The sequence below is a fragment of the Amia ocellicauda genome, unplaced genomic scaffold, assembly GCF_036373705.1.
Source record: "Amia ocellicauda isolate fAmiCal2 unplaced genomic scaffold, fAmiCal2.hap1 HAP1_SCAFFOLD_84, whole genome shotgun sequence".
NCBI lineage: Eukaryota > Metazoa > Chordata > Actinopteri > Amiiformes > Amiidae > Amia > Amia ocellicauda.
In genome coordinates this window covers 281,716-302,207 of record NW_027103010.1, presented here as the reverse complement: position 1 = coordinate 302,207, position 20,492 = coordinate 281,716, and the positions used below count along the sequence as shown (strand labels likewise).

The 20,492-nt window shown below is 41.3% G+C and overlaps 3 non-coding genes across 3 annotated transcripts; all 3 read left to right on the top strand.

Annotated features, from left to right (window-relative positions):
* The first annotated feature begins 282 nt into the window (after nt 1-282).
* Nucleotides 283-354, top strand: trnag-ucc (transfer RNA glycine (anticodon UCC)). The gene has a single exon. It is a non-coding gene; the product is annotated as a tRNA-Gly (tRNA).
* A 6,604-nt stretch (nt 355-6,958) lies between these two features.
* On the top strand, nt 6,959-7,030 carry trnaw-cca (transfer RNA tryptophan (anticodon CCA)). Its single transcript has one exon. It is a non-coding gene; the product is annotated as a tRNA-Trp (tRNA).
* A 2,323-nt stretch (nt 7,031-9,353) lies between these two features.
* Nucleotides 9,354-9,425, top strand: trnag-ucc (transfer RNA glycine (anticodon UCC)). Its single transcript has one exon. It is a non-coding gene; the product is annotated as a tRNA-Gly (tRNA).
* Nucleotides 9,426-20,492: the final 11,067 nt, after the last annotated feature.

The following is a 20,492-nucleotide window of genomic DNA, read 5'->3' as shown; positions in this document are numbered from 1 at the left end:
GCCGCAGCTAAGTATCGCCTTTTTCTCTCGCGTTTCCTAGTTTAGTTAAGAGTTACATTGATTGTTTACGTGGTTTGTTTAGCTAAGAATGATATATCTTGCACCTGTTTTGTAGTAAGAGCAGCGACTGTTTGTTAGTGAATTTAGCAAGTTACTTAGCACACTCAACACGCCCTGTCTGTAATCAGAAGCTTTACACTGTAGGCTGTGATTATTCGCATGTATCTAGTCAGATGAATGATCTGAAATGCATCAAAAGTCATGGAATGAGAGACTTTCTGGGCGTTGGTGGTATAGTGGTGAGCATAGCTGCCTTCCAAGCAGTTGACCCGGGTTCAATTCCCGGCCAACACAACGTTTTCTTTCTAGGCTTCCGCCAATAGCCATCATTCAAGCTATTGCGACCCTACTAAGCCTGCACTTACCGCTGTTTTCACTAACACACTTCTGGTGAACCGTTGCGCATGAACAGATGACGAATAAATGGCCTTACACTAGTATCCCACAGCACCAGCTTCGTCTGTAGAAAAACAAAGGTTCCTCTGCCTGCTGCAGGATACCCACATCACACTTGACTCGCAGACCTTTACTGCGCCCTCTTGCTTGACGTGGGCCGTGCTCCCAGAAGCGCTGTAACATACATGTGCACTTGCGTGCAAAAGTATTCGGTATTACATTTATTTGACGTGTTCATTGCTTGAATATACTTTAAAAGCTAATACACTCCTCTCCATGCTCACCAACAACAATGTTGGCGACGATGACGGCTAAAGTAAGGAGAAATAGAAATGCCACTTCCATTCACTCCAATTACTATTGTTGTTATTATTACAAGGGAAAACTATGACCCTTGGTCATCAGTGTCTTGGGCGGACAGTTATGTCATTTAACAACATCCAAGATACCCGAGCCATCAGTCATGGCGGCAGTCAGACACTCATGCAATGTTTGAAGGAGAAAGTGTTCAAATAGAGGAGCGCACAACTCTCTACGTGGCACCGATGTTAACTAGTTTTCACAGAAACCTGTGCTATGTGGCTCGTTGGTCTAGGGGTATGATTCAAAGGGTTCAAATCCCGGACGAGCCCTTTGTTTTAGTCTTCTCTCATTCATTTTCATTTTGACAGGGTACTTTTGCCAACATGAAAAACATTTCCTTCATGTATCATGACTTCATTATGGTAATATCTCATTTCGTATGTTTCCAAATAGGCCTCTTAACAATCATCTACAAGCCTACATATACCAGCATGATTTCATACAATGTGCACGATATGTAGTCCATGTCTGTCTCTCTGTCTCTCTAGATATATGTTTATAATTGAGTTGATGATAGTTGCATCTGTGCGCCAAACTGTGTCTGAGCAGCAGACTGTAACTTGAAATAATTGCATGAAAATGTCTGTATCTTCTTAATTTTATGCAGGTTAGTTCAGCTAGTAAGAAAGGTCACTATCTTTTTTTTATCTTTTTCTGTAACTAAACCATTCAGTCTTTCTACATGATGCCGTAAATCCAACATTTCCCCAATTCGCTCCCTGCGAGAAGACAATGCGGTGTGCAATGAAAGTGATAGCCTGTCACTTGGCACTTCAGTTCTGCGTACCACCAAGTCTTATTAGACTCCTTAGTTCTAACTGCAAGTTCCCTGCCATGTCCATGAAAGGGGATTAAATCCGTATTGAACCATTATCTAAAACACAAAACTATGAGAAAGCTTTCGTGATCTATTGGTGCGCATCGCTACCTTCCGAGTAGTGGCCAGTACTACTACTACTAAAGGTAATTATACTAAGGAACGAATGAACGAAAGAGAGAGTATCATTACTCAGTACACTTAGAGGCTATGTGTGTACTAGTAACTTGTTACTTGATTTAAGTCACGAAAAGTCGCATCCAACGTCAGTCCCATCCTATGTAATGTGTGATGTCCAGAGCCGGCCCTAGCCATTTGGGGGCCATATGCGAGATTTGATAGTAGCCCCAGAACCATCCCCCCTCTCGATGAAAAACATTTTAGTGGTGCCCATGTTTATGGCGTATAGAGAATGTTTAGTTAAAACTAAAATAAACACAAACATTTAAATAATGCACATCACAGAACATGTATTGCACTTTAACATACACTGTACTTGTTGAAGAAATTGATGTAATAATCAATACAAATGTAAATAGTGCACTATGCATATTGAAATCAGAGCAATAACTAATAAACTGTTTAGGTAAAATAACATCCACACCAAAAATACTCAATACTGAAAATACTGTAGTGCACAAAAAACTGAATTTAAATAATACAATACTATCAAAAATCATTAGCTGACAACTGGCAAACTACTGCAGTACTTAACTACTAGCTGATCATTATCATCATTTGGATGGCAACTGGCAGTAGGCTAGCTAGCAAAGTGAGCTGGATTATTACTTTATAATGATATATAATTTATAAAGACATGTAAATTCCTCACAAAGTTATGACTTAAAGTCCCACTGCTTGGAATTTAGAAAACACAGAATATCACTAAAGTTCACCTGACATTATGTTTATGAACTCCACCACAATATACATTATATCCATCATATTTACATTACATTTAGCATACATATCCCTGACGCGTGTATTGACCTCACTGGAGACAATATGCTCGAGTCACAGATTAAATGCCCCTCTCCCTCTCGGGTTTACATGGTCTTAGTTTATTGCACTAGAGACGAGTTGTTTACCCGCAGCACTGCACAGGGCAAAGGACTGTCTTGTGCATTGCGCCTTGTTTAATACTTTGTTTTAATGATCTTACCGAGTGGTTTTTTACGTCACTGGTGGGGCTACAAAGCCATGAATCGAAGTGTTTTATCAAGTTAGGATTAAAACACGATGTACAGTACTGAACAGTGTACAACAGACCCACAACAATTTAGAGAGCATAATGATAAAGGAAACCACTGATCCGCATTAACCATGAAACGTCCATCAGCAATGTACTTTACCTTGAAACCCACAATAAATGGACCAGACCGTTACCTTGCACTTTTAAAATGCGTCCATTTCGGGAATGTTACATGGATACCATCATCTCAGACATTAGATTTTGCACGTAAACTGTGGGCTTAGATCGTGGAAAATTGTGCGTGTTTTCAAAATTTCTACGCCATTAACTGGTGTTCTTGGGATGCTCCTTCTGTGTGACCGTATACCTCGAGTAAACGTTTACTCGGTCTGCTTGAGCAAGTGGGTTGAAATGACGTGTGTAAGCCGAAAGCCAGTAATGTATTTTGATACCAGACATTACAGCTTTCATGACCAGGGGCGCAGCGAGGATTTCAGGGCCCCATGAAAGTAAAAAAGGTAGCTACCGAAGTGTGACCCATCGGGAGGATAGCTAAACCCGGGGGTTATGCCTGTGAGGAGAGGTTGAGGGGTGGATGAGGAAGCTCGCCACTTGATAGGTCCGGTCGTTGAGGTAGGAGGAGAAACAAGTGAGAGCAGTCCCAGAGATTCCAAGGTCAGCGAGGCAGGAGAGGAGGATGGAGTGATCGACGGTGTCAAATGTTGCGGAGAGACCAAGGAGGATGAGGATTGAGGAGAGGGAGGCTGCCCGAGCACAGTTGAGGGAGTCAGTGACTGCCAGGAGAGCAGTCTCACTGGTGTGAGAGGTGTTTGGAAGGCGGATTGCAGAGGATCAAGAAGTGAGAGATGGGAAAGGAATGCAGAGAGCTGACAGTGGAAAGTGAATAAATAAAACAAAACAAGAAGCAATAAAAAACACACAAAACAAATACCAAAATAGGCTAACGCCCATTGCTTGTGATGCAATAAAGGGACACTGTTTGGAATGAATGAGAATTGTGCATTCTTACAGATGCCCCACAACGATCACACCTTTTGATCGATCAGCTATTTAACTCTTTCATCAACCTCCATTACCTATAACATAATTCTGAGAAATGTACTTTTTCTTTCAAGTGTGCTGCAGGAAACATCCACTTATTTATAATTCGTTTTATGTCACTTGTTTGCTGCAAGAAAGGCAAGGCGAGTAAGGCTGTAGAACACTGCTACATTATGCATCTTGCACTATGGTGTCGGTAATATTGTTTTTTCGTGCAATACTTATTTATATTGTATTCATAATTCGTTTTGTCACTTGTTTCTTGCATACTGTTTTTATTTTGTGTGGTTTTTTATTGTTTCAAAAATAAAGAAAATCTAAGACATGAAGCTATGCAGTTTCTGTGTGAGTGTATGAACACAATGATCGGTGGTGGAATTGGCTGCGATGCAAGGGGACCAGCTAAAATCTTGCCTAGGGCATCAAATTGGTCAGGGCCGGCCCAGGGCGGAATGACTGATGTGCGGTCCTAATTAATCGGCTACGTAAATCATTCCTTTCCGACCGAACCTGTAACGCTCAAATAATTAATCTGTATAATTTAAATCTATAATCTCTATGAATTATTCCTCGCAGAAAAGCTACTGGGTCTGGATCACAACTGGATCTGTTAGGAACGGCGCCGTCATTGTTGGGGGACACAGTCAGCTGTCATTTAACTGGGCAGATGAAATACAGTGAGATTGTTAGCCATCTAACTTCAAGTTAACCTGACAGGGAGCAGGTTTGAGATGCTGGACATGCTGCTCTGGAAACATAGCTGGCTGAACTTTAAACTCGCTACGGAGAATGGAAAATCCCGAGTTAATGCCAAGTTATCCTGAAACTTAGCCGGCTAACCTACTTATCCAAGTAGGAAGAACACATCCAGGTGCCTATATGTTGTTGGTTTCTTTACAATGCTTGTGTAACTTAATAATATATATAATTTTCCTTGTGCAGAAAACATATCGGCACAATTCGAACTTATGCAAGTTTTATTGTAGAATACTACTACTAATAATAATAATTACAATTATTATGATAATAAACACGAAACAGAGACTGATTAGCATACGTTGAGGTTATCAACAAAGCTATTAACTCTTTACCATAATGCATTTTTACTATTAAGTTGTATCTGAAGCATATCATCTTTCGTGAAACTTGATTTGATTGTGTACTTACCCAGCGTTACTTTTCACTTTTCTGTATGTGCACATATTCCTGTTATCCACAAACCACTGTAGTTATTTAAAGCAACTAAACGCAATAACTTCATCGTCACTCTTGTAACTTTAAAACCCAATATTCACTGGCGCTGTTTAAACTGTGAATAACTAGGTGAGTGCATGTTTTTTTCAGATAATGGCCAATTCTACCTGTTCACCAAAAGCAAGCATGTGCAAATATGTACATTTATTATTTGGACCTTATTATATTAAACCTATTGTAAAATAAATTACAATATTAGTAAAGGCAAATACACTCACCTAAAGGATTATTAGATACACCTGTTCAATTTCTCATTAATGCAAATATCTAACCAACCAATCACATGGCAGTTGCTTCAATGCATTTAGGGGTGTGGTCCTGGTCAAGACAATCTCCTGAACTCCAAACTGGATGTCTGAATGGGAAAGAAAGGTGATTTAAGCAATTTTGAGCGTGGCATGGTTGTTGGTGCCAGACGGGCCGTTCTGAGTATTTCACAATCTGCTCAGTTACTGGGATTTTCACGCACAACCATTTCTAGGGTTTACAAAAAATGGTGTGAAAAGGGAAAAACATCCAGTATGCGGCAGTCCTGTGGGCGAAAATGCCTTGTTGATGCTAGAGGTCAGAGGAGAATGGGCCGACTGATTCAAGCTGATAGAAGAGCAACTTTGACTGAAATAACCACTCGTTACAACCGAGGTATGCAGCAAGGCATTTGTGAAGCCACAACACGTACAACCTTGAGGCGGATGGGCTACAACAGCAGAAGACCCCACCGGGTACCACTCATCTCCACTACAAATAGGAAAAAGAGGCTACAATTTGCACAAGCTCACCAAAATTGGACAGTTGAAGACTGGAAAAATGTTGCCTGGTCTGATGAGTCTCGATTTCTGTTGAGACCTTCAGATGGTAGAGTCAGAATTTGGCGTAAACAGAATGAGAACATGGATCCATCATGCCTTGTTACCACTGTGCAGGCTGGTGGTGGTGGTGTAATGGTGTGGGGGATGTTTTCTTGGCACACTTTAGGCCCCTTAGTGCCAATTGGGCATCGTTTAAATGCCACGGCCTACCTGAGCATTGTTTCTGAGCATGTCCATCCCTTTATGACCACCATGTACCCATCCTCTGATGGCTACTTTCAGCAGGATAATGCACCATGTCACAAAGGTCGAATCATTTCAAATTGGTTTCTTGAACATGACAATGAGTTCACTGTACTAAACTGGCCCCCACAGTCACCACATCTCAACCCAATAGAGCATCTTTGGGATGTGGTGGAACGGGAGCTTCGTGCCCTGGATGTGCATCCCACAAATCTCGATCAACTGCAAGATGCTATCCTATCAATATGGGCCAACATTTCTAAAGAATGCTTTCAGCACCTTGTTGAATCAATGCCACGTAGAATTAAGGCAGTTCTGAAGGCGAAAGGGGGTATTAGTATGGTGTTCCTAATAATCCTTTAGGTGAGTGTATAAGCGGAATATATTTGTTATAAATACAGCAAATATAGTTTTATATTCACTGTATTTTCCATTTCATGGGATTCCAGAATAATTTCTGTATCAAATTTAAACTACTGAGATATCATATTAAAGATATAGGAAAGACCAAACATATGTGCAGTGTCCGGTTTTCTTTTTTTTCTTTCTTTCTGTAATTTCTGCTTTAAGTTTAACTTGGTATTCACGTCATGCCATGTGTTCTGTGTCATGCTCACTGTCACTATCTCTTTAGCATTCTGTTTAACTTCTTCATCACGTCAATGCTTCAGTTGCCCATTCATTAACCTAATGGTCACTAGCAAAACATCACCATAGTTCCCAATATTTTTCCTTGACGTCCTGTGTTAACTGAAGTTTAAGGACCTCGTGGCGCAACGGTAGCGCGTCTGACTCCAGATCAGAAGGTTGTGTGTTCAAATCACGTCGGGGTCAGTCTTTTACTCAACATTCCCTGTAATATCACTCAATAATTCCTGCTCTGGAGAGTGTTATTAATATCCTAGAATGCAAACGTTGTTAGTCTAAGTAACATGCATCTACACCCGAGGGGATGCATAAAAGTCAGTCTGGTCTCCTGCACGTTGAAATTATATTTGATTTTAAGAATCCGTATCGTTTGTTATATTTTAATCTGCCTTGTTATAGGCTATTAACAGTGGACTGTCACAATCCGTGTTTTATTCACCTGCTGTATAGCTCCCTTTTATGTATTTCTTGTGCTTTCGATTACCGCCTACCCTATACTGTCTCACTTTCTGATCCCTGGTCGACACAATTCATACACTAATAAAAACGTATAGAAATACTTTAGATAACATCAACACTACTAGGTAATAATAGTAGATGGGATTCAATGTTCATTTCTCGGTTCATGTTTGAGCGATTCCGAGGCCTCGCTAAGGTGCCTTTTAGTGATGCGCTAAGGTCGCTGCACTGTGGCGCGGCACACCGACCCCCCAGGATGTTGCCATATTATTAGGAATATTATTAGGGTTCCACTGTACAAGATCTGCTGCCGTGCTCGGCATTACCAGCAGCTTATCCAGACGGAGGCGCCGGGTGTCACAGAGAGATGCAGGTCGGTGCTGCTAGTGGAGCGAGTCACTCATACTTTGACAATCACTCTTTGGGTGCATCGGGGTGTGTATATTGAAGTCACTAGACTTTCATTGACGTACACGGAGTAGCCTACACAGCATCAGCTGAGTTTGCGCCTGTAGAAAAGCCTGGCTGAATTTCTGCCAGCCCCAGCTCCTCTAGTCCAATAGTGCTATTAGTCAGCAACATTAGATGGCAGTCACACACAAGGTGCTTGAACTTGAGACTGAGAAAGTTTCCAGTTGTTGGAGCGCACCGCTTTCTACGTGGCACTAGTGTAAAGATGTCACTAATGTAAGTTTGTTCGAGATATGATTCTCTCTTAGAGTGCGAGAGGTCCTGGTTTAAAATGCCTTTCTTTTACGGTTTTCTTAATTTCTCATTGTATAAAACACATTATTATTATTTTTATTTCTTGGCAGACGCCCTTATGCAGGGCGACTTGCAACATAAGTGCAAGAATACAGTTAAGTACAAGGCATCAAACATTACAAATTCAAATTTACATTAAACAAAGCAATTCAAGATAATACATTTTACAACTTCCAATGTATACAGTTAAGTACAGTAAGTGCAGTCATACATTGTGAAAAGTAAAGCTAAGTGCCGTCAAGATGTACGACAATTGTCGAAATCATGTATTTGTCCAGTGAATAAGATCTCTTCTCCTCTCATCAGCATTTTATTATGGTATTACCCCTTTTCTGTAAAGATTAGTTGATAATACACATGCATATACTACATATACTATTATCATTTAAAATATTGTAGACAGACGCCATCCGACTGTCTATCCGTCTATTTTTAAATCCATCTAGTTTTGTCCATTTGTCCAAAATGTGGCTAGAGACAGTGGCTTGCTTTCTACCTAGTTCCCCCAGTAAAAGCCATTAACCACTGAAGAAACTCAATTCATTTCTGACAGTCATTTAAGGTAAGGTACATCCTTGCCATTCTTAACAATGACTGTGATGTCATCTACGTAAGCCACCGCTTTGAAAAGTTTCATTAATACACCAGGAACAATCAGCCCAAATAGTCTGTAGGTTATGTAAATGCATCACTACCAGCAGGTGACACACACACACACACACACACACACACACACACACACACACTTTTTTCTCGAGTTTGTTTTTCCATTCCAATGGGTGTCCAAGTTACTCCAACAGTCCAAGTTACACTGTCAATCAAATACATCATTGTCCGTGTTCCACCTTGGTGGGTAAATTCAATAAACTATGCGCTAAATAAAAACTGACCTTTAAATAAACAGTATTCATCTATCGAGAATCTATGTTCATGGTTTGTATAGAAGTATTTCCACATATGCATCTGGACACTCGGGCAAGCCAGCTGAGAAGTCGCTCAAGTCGCCGCAGCTAAGTATCGCCTTTTTCTCTCGCGTTTCCTAGTTTAGTTAAGAGTTACATTGATTGTTTACGTGGTTTGTTTAGCTAAGAATGATATATCTTGCACCTGTTTTGTAGTAAGAGCAGCGACTGTTTGTTAGTGAATTTAGCAAGTTACTTAGCACACTTAACACGCCCTGTCTGTAATCAGAAGCTTTACACTGTAGGCTGTGATTATTCGCATGTATCTAGTCAGATGAATGATCTGAAATGCATCAAAAGTCATGGAATGAGAGACTTTTTGGGCGTTGGTGGTATAGTGGTGAGCATAGCTGCCTTCCAAGCAGTTGACCCGGGTTCGATTCCCGGCCAACGCAACGTTTTCTTTCTAGGCTTCCGCCATCACATTTGTGATGCTTCGGGGGAGTTCGACACCATTCAAGCTATTGCGACCCTACTAAGCCTGCACTTACCGCTGTTTTCACTAACACACTTCTGGTGAACCGTTGCGCATGAACAGATGACGAATAAATGGCCTTACACTAGTATCCCACAGCACCAGCTTCGTCTGTAGAAAAACAAAGGTTCCTCTCCCTGCTGCAGGATACCCACATCACACTTGACTCGCAGACCTTTACTGCGCCCTCTTGCTTCACGTGGGCCGTGCTCCCAGAAGCGCTGTAACATACATGTGCACTTGCGTGCAAAAGTATTCGGTATTACATTTATTTGACGTGTTCATTGCTTGAATATACTTTAAAAGCTAATACACTCCTCTCCATGCTCACCAACAACAATGTTGGCGACGATGACGGCTAAAGTAAGGAGAAATAGAAATGCCACTTCCATTCACTCCAATTACTATTGTTGTTATTATTACAGGGGAAAACTATGACCCTTGGTCATCAGTGTCTTGGGCGGACAGTTATGTCATTTAACAACATCCAAGATACCCGAGCCATCGGTCAGTCAGCACCGCTAGATGGCGGCAGTCAGACACTCATGCAATGTTTGAAGAAGGAAGTGTTCAAATAGAGGAGCGCACAACTCTCTACGTGGCACCGATGTTAACTAGTTTTCACAGAAACCTGTGCTATGTGGCTCGTTGGTCTAGGGGTATGATTCAAAGGGTTCAAATCCCGGACGAGCCCTTTGTTTTAGTATTCTCTCATTCATTTTCATTTTGACAGGGTACTTTTGCCAACATGAAAAACATTTCCTTCATGTATCATGACTTCATTATGGTAATATCTCATTTCGTATGTTTCCAAATAGGCCTCTTAACAATCATCTACAAGCCTACATATACCAGCATGATTTCATACTATGTGCACGATATGTAGTCCATGTCTGTCTCTCTGTCTGTCTAGATATATGTTTATAATTGAGTTGATGATAGTTGCATCTGTGCGCCAAACTGTGTCTGAGCAGCAGACTGTAACTTGAAATAATTGCATGAAAATGTCTGTATCTTCTTAATTTTATGCAGGTTAGTTCAGCTAGTAAGAAAGGTCACTATCTTTTTTATCTTTTTCTGTAACTAAACCATTCAGTCTTTCTACATGATGCCGTGAATCCAACATTTCCCCAATTCGCTCCCTGCGAGAAGACAATGCGATGTGCAATGAAAGTAATAGCCTGTCACTTGGCACTTCAGTTCTGCGTACCACCAAGTCTTATTAGACTCCTTAGTTCTAACTGCAAGTTCCCTGCCATGTCCATGAAAGGGGATTGAGTCCGTATTGAACCATTATCTAAAACACAAAACTATGAGAAAGCTTTCGTGATCTATTGGTGCGCATCGCTGCCTTCCGAGTAGTGGCCAGTACTACTACTACTAAAGGTAATTATACTAAGGAACGAATGAACGAAAGAGAGAGTATCATTACTCAGTACACTTAGAGGCTATGTGTGTACTAGTAACTTGTTACTTGATTTAAGTCACGAAAAGTCCCATCCAACGTCAGTCCCATCCTATGTAATGTGTGATGTCCAGAGCCGGCCCTAGCCATTTGGGGGCCATATGCGAGATTTGATAGTAGCCCCAGAACCATCCCCCCTCTCGATGAAAAACATTTTAGTGGTGCCCATGTTTATGGCGTATAGAGAATGTTTAGTTAAAACTAAAATAAACACAAACAATTAAATAATGCACATCACAGAACATGTATTGCACTTTAACATTCACTGTACTTGTTGAAGAAATTGATGTAATAATCAATACAAATGTAAATAGTGCACTATGCATATTGAAATCAGAGCAATAACTAATAAACTGTTTAGGTAAAATAACATCCACACCAAAAATACTCAATACTGAAAATACTATAGTGCACAAGAAACTGAATTTAAATAATACAATACTATGAAAAATCATTAGCTGACAACTGGCAAACTACTGCAGTACTTAACTACTAGCTGATCATTATCATCATTTGGATGGCAACTGGCAGTAGGCTAGCTAGCAAAGTGAGCTGGATTATTACTTTATAATGATATATAATTTATAAAGACATGTAAATTCCTCACAAAGTTATGACTTAAAGTCCCACTGCTTGGAATTTAGAAAACACAGAACATCACTAAAGTTCCCCTGACATTATCTTTATAAACTCCACCACAATATACATTATATCCATCATATTTACATTACATTTAGCATACATATCCCTGACGCATGTATTGACCTCACTGGAGACAATATGCTCGAGTCACAGATTAAATGCCCCTCTCCCTCTCGGGTTTACATGGTCTTAGTTTATTGCACTAGAGACGAGTTGTTTACCCGCAGCACTGCACAGGGCAAAGGACTGTCTTGTGCATTGCGCCTTGTTTAATACTTTGTTTTAATGATCTTACCGAGTGTTTTTTTACATCACTGGTGGGGCTACAAAGCCATGAATCGAAGTGTTTTATCAAGTTAGGATTAAAACACGATGTACAGTACTGAACAGTGTACAACAGACCCACAACAATTTAGAGAGCATAATGATAAAGGAAACCACTGATCCGCATTATCCATGAAACGTCCATCAGCAATGTACTTTACCTTGAAACCCACAATAAATGGACCAGACCGTTACCTTGCACTTTTAAAATGCGTCCATTTCGGGAATGTTACATGGATACCATCATCTCAGACATTAGATTTTGCATGTAAACTGTGGGCTTAGATCGTGGAAAATTGTGCATGTTTTCAAAATTTCTACGCCATTTACTGGTGTTCTTGGGATGCTCCTTCTGTGTGACCGTATACCTCGAGTAAACGTTTACTCGGTCTGCTTGAGCAAGTGGGTTGAAATGACGTGTGTAAGCCGAAAGCCAGTAATGTATTTTGATACCAGACATTACAGCTTTCATGACCAGGGGCGCAGCCAGGATTTCAGGGCCCCATGAAAGTAAAAAAGGTAGTTACCGAAGTGTGACCCATCGGGAGGATAGCTAAACCCGGGGGTTATGCCTGTGAGGAGAGGTTGAGGGGTGGATGAGGAAGCTCGCCACTTGATAGGTCCGGTCGTTGAGGTAGGAGGAGAAGCAAGTGAGAGCAGTCCCAGAGATTCCAAGGTCAGCGAGGCAGGAGAGGAGGATGGAGTGATCGACGGTGTCAAATGTTGCAGAGAGACCAAGGAGGATGAGGATTGAGGAGAGGGAGGCTGCCCGAGCACAGTTGAGGGAGTCAGTGACTGCCAGGACAGCAGTCTCAGTGGTGTGAGCGGTGTTTGGAAGGCGGATTGCAGAGGATCAAGAAGTGAGAGATGGGAAAGGAATGCAGAGAGCTGACAGTGGACCGCACGCTCGAGGGTCTTTGAGAGGAAGGGGAGTAGGGCGACAGGGCAGAGACAGGTGCCTCTGAGGAGAGGTGGGGTCAAGGGTAGGTTTCTTGAGGAGTGGGATGACCGCAGCTTGTTTAAATGCAAGAGGGGAAACAGCCAGAGAGGAGTGAGGAGTTGAGGAGGGAGGTGAAGAAGGGGAGTTGAAATGGAGCAGACGTTTGCAGGAGGCGAGTAGAGAGAGGGTCCAGGGGACATATTATGGGTTTGTGACCTAGGAGGAGAGAGGAAAGTTCAGAGTCTGAGAGAGGAGAGAATGAAGAAATGGAAGCTTGATCGGTGGGAGACTTGGGCAGGGTGGGAGTGGAGAGGAGACTGTTGAAGAGCTTGTGGATGTCTGTGATCTTGTAGAAGAATGAGGCAAAATGATGAGGTGAGATGAGATGAGGGAGGAGGGGGGAGATGAGAGAGAAGGTGGAGTAAAGCTTGCAGGGGTTGTGGACAGTGGATTCAAAGAATGACTGGAAGTAAGACTGAGGTGAGCGAGGAGGGGAATGTGGGCAGTAGAGAGTGGTAGAGTGCGAGGGTCGTTGGGAGTTTGGATCTCTTCCACTTGTGCTCAGTGGTGCGCAGACTGGATCAGGTCGAGCGGAGAACAGAAGAGATCCAAGGCTGAGGAGGGGAGGGACGGACAGAACGAGACGGTGTAAATGAAGAACTTTTTCCTGAATCAGGAGCGATTCAAACTTCCGGTTTGAAATAGCTGTAGAACTGTCGCTATTTCAGTTGGAATTTCATGAATAAATTAATATAGGGACAACCTATGGACTGCCTACAAGACGCACAATCCCAAGAAAAAGGGAGCAAAGTCGATCCACGAATTGTTTATGAAGGCAAAAAAAAAATAGGCAATTAACCAATCGTGAAGCATGAACCGATTCCAAAGTACAACAACCCTGCTAGCACATTGCCTCAATGCTGTAGCAATATAAATGATATTGCTACAATGTTATTGGCAATGTTGTGTGTTAGCAGGGAATACCTGTACAGTTTTTTTCCAACAATCTGCAAAGTTAAATACTGGTGCTGAAAAATTAGGTACTAATAAAACAGAAGTATTTGGCACACACAAGTAATGTGTGTTGGTTCGGCAGTTACTGCTCTCAGGAAGGTAATGTGACTGCCTCCCGTCTCCCCAAAGCTCCCGTCATTGATGAAGCAGGCATGACCGCACCTTCCCAAGCTCTTCACTATGACTTCACATCTTGTCGCTATTAAAATCTAGGATGTGTCACAGAGTGGAAGTTATACAGTACCACTGGGGGGTAAAACTTATGGAAGCACGACTACACCACCTAGCGGTTGTCTACAGCCGCTAGGACCCATTGGGAGGTTGTCGATTGCCCAAATATGCCCATTTTGCATTTACTACCTCTCAATTCTCCCTTCGATTTAGGTTATTTAAATTGGGGAATCTCAAGCCAGGAGCACACCACAGACCACACAAGACAGGTATACAATTAACTGGATTACAAATCTCTAATATAAAATCCATCAGACTTCCTCTTTATGTTAAAAAGACAAAAGTTCAAACTAAAAAATGCATTCGTGGAGGGTTCTGTTGGTCTCCTCCGGCAGCACCAGGAGCTGGAATGGGGCAGGCAATAGTCCACGTGTCCTAGTACAAATTAATGAGGGGCTCCGACAAAAATTCAGCTTCTGCTCTGGTCCGGGTTTGGCAATACAAAGAAATTACAATGTCCATGTACAGTCCAAGAAAACAATGGCCGAGTAAAAAAAAAAAAAAAAACAGGTTGTTTGTTGTTATCCTTTGAAACACTACTGTAGTTCAAAAAGCCTGTACGCTATCCCTTCTCTGGATACTCTCGCTAGCGTTGCAGAGGTCGCCTCAGCTCTCCTCTGGGTCTCTTAGCCCTTTCCGTTACTTGTCCATCAAGTCCTTCGTTCGCCTTTGGCTCCACGTTTCGTTCCCGTTGCTCTGCAATCCCGTCCCCCCCAGCTCCACCCCGGGAGCATTTTATCTCCAGCCTAACAGGTGCTCCTCATGGTCAATTATTGAATTTCGTAGAACCTGGCGAATAAGCGGGTACTCTCATGAATGCGTGATTAGCCATGTGTATATTTAAATCAATCAATCGTAAATAAAACTCGTGCATTTCCGTGAAGTGGGGCGGGACATTCAAAGTAAACAAACGTGATTTTAATGGGAATAATGTGATAATATAAGAGGTTTAAAGTGAATTAATAAAACAAAACAAAAAGCAATAAAAAACACACAAAACAAATACCAAAATACCATTGCTAGTGATGCAGTAAAGGGACACTGTTTGGAATGAATGAGAATTGTGCATTCTTACCGATGCCCCACAACGATCACACCTTTTGATCGATCAGCTATTTAACTCTTTCATCAACCTCCATTACCTATAACATAATTCTGAGAAATATACCTTTTCTTTCAAGTGTGCTGCAGGAAACATCCACTTATTTATAATTCGTTTTATGTCACTTGTTTGCTGCAAGAAAGGCAAGGCGGTAAGGCTGTAGAACACTGCTACATTATGCATCTTGCACTATGGTGTCGGTAATATAGTTTTTTCGTGCAATACTTATTTATATTGTATTCATAATTCGTTTTGTCACTTGTTTCTTGCATACTGTTTTTATTTTGTGTGTTTTTTTCTTGTTTCAAACATAAAGAAAATCTAAGACATGAAGCTATGCAGTTTCTGTGTAAGTGTATGAACACAATGATCGGTGGTGGAATTGGCTGCGATGCAAGGGGACCAGCTAAAATCTTGCCTAGGGCATCAAATTGGTCAGGGCCGGCCCAGGGCGGAATGACTGATGTGAGTAGATAGTAGGGTTTTTTGGGCGCGGCCTATTTTGTTATGACGTATGCCCTAAGCTTATTAATATTCCTACGTCATAATTGGGGGGCGTGATTTTAGAGTTATTTCCTTAATTATTCCTACGTCATATCCGCCAGAAAGTGTACACCCCTAAAACCCTGAACAACAAGGCCCCCCATAACCGGTTGTTCTTGTTGTTCTTGTTGGTCAACTGTAGAGTGTGAATGGGTCGGCTCTTCCTGTAGCGGTTGGGGGTCTTTTTTAAATATACATGTAAGGGGCCCAGGTCTTAACAATGCCATTTTGAATAGTGCGTTTATCATATTCACACTGTCTCTGTCTCTGTCACTGTCTGTCTCTCTCTCTCTGTCTCTCTCGCCCAAGCATTTTATAAGATCAACAAGTTCTGTTGTCTGTAATGGTCCCAGGTCTTAACAATGCCATTTTGAATAGTGCGTTTATCATATTCACACTGGCTCTGTCTCTGTCTGTCTCTATATCTCTCTCTCTCGCCCAATCATTTTATAAGATCAACAAGTTCTGTTGTCTGTAATGGTCACAGGTCCTAACAATGCCTGTTTTGCATAGGGTACTTATGTTAACCCCAATGTATATGGCTCTGTCTCTCCCCTCAAATTTAATTAAAAATAAAATTAAAAAAAAGAGGGTGTGTGTGTGTGTGGGTGTTTGTGGGTATAGGTTAATTGTATTTGTATATAAAAAAATAAATAAAAAATAAAAAAAATAAAAGCTGTGGTTATATTTTATCTCACACATAATGTGTTCATTCGTTTTACTTAAATACATTCTAGGGTCTTAAAGCTCATAAGAGTTAGACTTAAGATAAGGATATGTTTTTAAGGTATTTTAGCAGGCTCAATCCCTGATGATAAGGAATCATTTAAAAAATAAAAACAACTGATCACTCAATGCTAAATAGATCACAACACTCAAGGCTAAATCACTCACACCACGGGGGACGGGGGTGGGCTCAGACAAACGTAGGCATGGCGTGTGGTCTCAAAACATTCAGAATACTTTTAAACTATATAATTTATAAGCTTTGTAAAATAAACCCAAATATCTCTTTTGTGGGGATAAATGCTGTTCTGAGTAGTTTGTGACTTGTTTAATACCAAACAAAGCATCGCTATTAAAAAAAAAAAAAAAAAAAAAAAATCACTGTAAAAGCGCTACTTATTTTAGATCTTTATAGTTATTTTCTTGGCTTAGGTTGTTTTTTAGCGCGTATAAAGGCCTGAAATATTCTTAGTGTTTATTGACTATAGGTCTTGATGCTTAAAAATGTTTTTTTGAGAGACCAAAAGGTTCTAATAAAAGTTTAGAGTAGAGAGGAGAGAGATCGTCGCCATCTTGGTTTCTATTTGAAATTGATGCAGGGTCATTTTATTGGTTGGTTTTGATATGTTAATTGATAACAGGACGGCACAAAGGCCAGCCCAGAACAATGCCTTACAAGCAGATCCGGCATCCGGCCATCAGTATAAGTATGAAGGTCTGGTCTTCAGCTCGACAGACTCATACTGACCTTTCGATTTAAGCCTAAAGATCAACAATGTCCGGAAACAACATCAACGACTTCGATTTAAACGAGTTTTTAGGTAAGTCTTCAGATTATTTTCATTGACTCAGAGCGTGGGCATGTATTGTAAATAAGGTTATAACATCTGTTTTAAGTTCTGTAAAATTATTTTTCAGCCAGTCAACAGGAGTTAATTCCCAACGCTGAGGAGATCATCTGGAACAACGACGGTAAGATTTTTGTGTTTGCGCTCAAGGGTTCTTATGTATGGGTGTGTGGTTGTGTTTTGAAGCGGCTCATTAGAGTTATGAAAACGTTTTAATATATATTAATGGCGGTCTCTTTAATTACACAGAAACTATCGAAAGGCCTGTGATTAATGTCTCCGAGGATCAACCAAGAGAAGTGGTTGTCCCTAGACAGGCTGTCTGCCGACCGGGTAAGAACTAAACCCCTGTTTGTTTGTATAACGTTTCGGTAAGATGTTTGAGGCCCGTTTTGTTAATTTAAAAAAATATCCTTTCTAACAGTATTAAGAAACGTGGTTCGAGACAACGAAAGGCCTTCCACATCGAGGGATTGTTTCGTTTTACCTTCGAGAACCGTAACCTTTCAAGAATCTGAAAGGCCGTCAGCCCCTGTATCTGATAGCGGTGAGTATATATCTGCCGCTTGTAAGAGGTTAAAGCTTTTTATAAAGAGGGGTGGTTAAAGGTTAAACATGTCTCTTACCTTCACAGAAGTGCAAAAAGCTAAATCAGCTGAAAAACATAAGAAACGATTATTCTTTGGAGGTAAGTAAGATCTTTCAAACTTTAATGTTTTTAAAAGGGTTTTGTTTGCCCGTTGAGGGCTAATATTTAAGCGAGGGGTGTCCATTTCCTGTAGGTCTTGGGGGTTCTGGGAAAGATCTTTAGAAGTCCGGACAGGTCTAGGCTTGTTTCTGGGGCATGTGTTTAGAAATGACCGATTGCCCGACCGTCTGGTTAGGAAGTAAAGCTGTCCGAAAGGTTTTAGTAAGTTGTTTGGCTTATCTCCCGCAATTATACTTCTGTTTTAAAGTGGCTGTAGGAAAAGGCTTGAAGGTGTTCATTGTATTTAATATTTAAACAGATCGTGAAAACGTTTGTGAAACAGGAAGTCCCGGGATCAGGAAGCGTTTACACTTGGAAGGTTCGTTTAAAAATGAAATGTGGTGTGTGTGTGTATAAAAAGTGTTTTATTAACAATATTACATTTAAGAAACAGTTTATTTACAGAGGCTTCTCTGTTTTACATTTATTATCAAGTCCTAATAAATATATTGTCTGTAAATAATAAGGCGTTGTAGTGAATGTCTAAGCCTATTTTCAAAGGTCTAAAAAAGCTAAAGGTTTTGAAGGTCCTGGACATGTTGTTTTAAGTTTGATTTCTGTCGCCGTTTAAAGATGTAAATGTAATGTATATTTTTATTCTTCCCAAGACTCTTGGGATAGTCATTCTGTGGATGAGCTATTGAGGACAATTACCCCGTCTAAGTGGGATCAAACATCTTCCCCGGAGAGATCACCGAGAGGATCCCCCACGGTGGTCTTGGAGACCCCCCAACATCTACTCAGGCCACAGCCTTCTGGGGGTAATTCAACAATCCAGATTCAGCCCGCCGCATTGTCGGGCGGAACAAATACAGGCAACCAACAACCTCAGGGGTCGCCGTCAGTCAGGGTTGACACACCACCCAACGACGGACTGGTTTCAACATCGTCCCCCCAGCCCCGTTTCTTGGCTACAGAAACGCTGAACAGTACACCGCGATTGGCCAGGGTGTCACCGCAAAGGCCTTCTTGGTCTCCGTCCGTGAGTATACGCTCGCTCCCTGCCTCCTTCGACCGAGATTTACCGGAGCGACCATCCTTTGCAGCTGAGCCAGGACACCATCCCCCGGAGCTACTTCCTGAAGGTCGGCATGAGTTGCTACATACCTTGTTACTAAATCAAAGACTTGTGTTAGTGGGGCAAAACCTTGTGATAGAGAGTCAAAACACCCTTATTAATACCCTTACTAACGAATTGTACCGTATTTAATGTTTTAATAGATACAAAACGCCTTACTATTGTGGGTTGTTGGAAAAAAAAAAAAAAAAAAAAAATGTCCGGACTTGGTAAAAGAACTCACAAACTAAAGGATTATGAACAAGTTAGGGCCCCAAAAAGACCTTCCCGAGAGAACACCCCCGGCCCTGTTGTGAACTCCTCTGATGTCCCAATGAACCAGGAACTATTACAAATGATAAATGATTTAAATAACCCCCAATCACCACCGATAGAATGTGAATTACCAGACTTACCGGTGAACCCCGACCTGTTACAGATGGTCAATGATCTAAATAACCACCTCCCAACGGTAGCGCTTATAGAGGTTCAACCCCTAGTTCACCCCGATTTGTTTGAAATGGTGGAGGCTTTGGAGACGCTACCCCGACCAAATTCTGCCCCTATTATAAATGATTTGAGACCATTAGAACACAGTACGGCGGCAGAAGCAGCCGTCACTATAGAGGAGGGTCTTGACATTAACCGGGTGGATATCTTTGAAGGACTTTTACAGGCTTTAAATGAGCCTCCTCAAAAAGGGGGTTTTGTAGATGTCAGCGGTGGGGGTGTTCGGAATGTGGAGGGTTCTGAGACTGATAAGGCTGTGGATGACATGCTCTGTGAGAATGTAGGGGTTGAAGGCTTTGTTCAAAATGATGATGTGTCCAAGAGTACCAGTGATCCCGTGATTATAGATAGACCGGCCTATAACAATTTTGAAATGATTCAGCGTTTTAATTTTGCAGAACTTTTAAATTGTGACAATTATGCAGAAATATTTGTCAACATACACGAGGCCTTGCAAAACATGCTTGAACAGGTTGCTGAAAGGGTCAGACCTCGAGATGTTGTACAGTTAGAACTCAGAGGGGATGATTTGTTTAGCAACCTATCTGTAATGCTGAGTGGAGATAATTTAGATGTTGATGAATTTCTGGCTAAAATCGAAGCGTTATTGCAAAGTAACGCATCCATCTTAGCTGATGAAAGTCTGTCTCTGGTAATGAATGTGTTTCGTAACCCTGAGGGTGGGGCGCTTAGAAGACTGTCGAAATGCTTGAAGAACGACATAATTAGGAACAAGCTCAGGCAATTAGTGGTGAGTTCCAATGGTGACAATAAGCTCTGTTTTGCTTACAGTTTAATAAAACTACTCACCCCCGACATGCCTGAACCCCAAGCTAT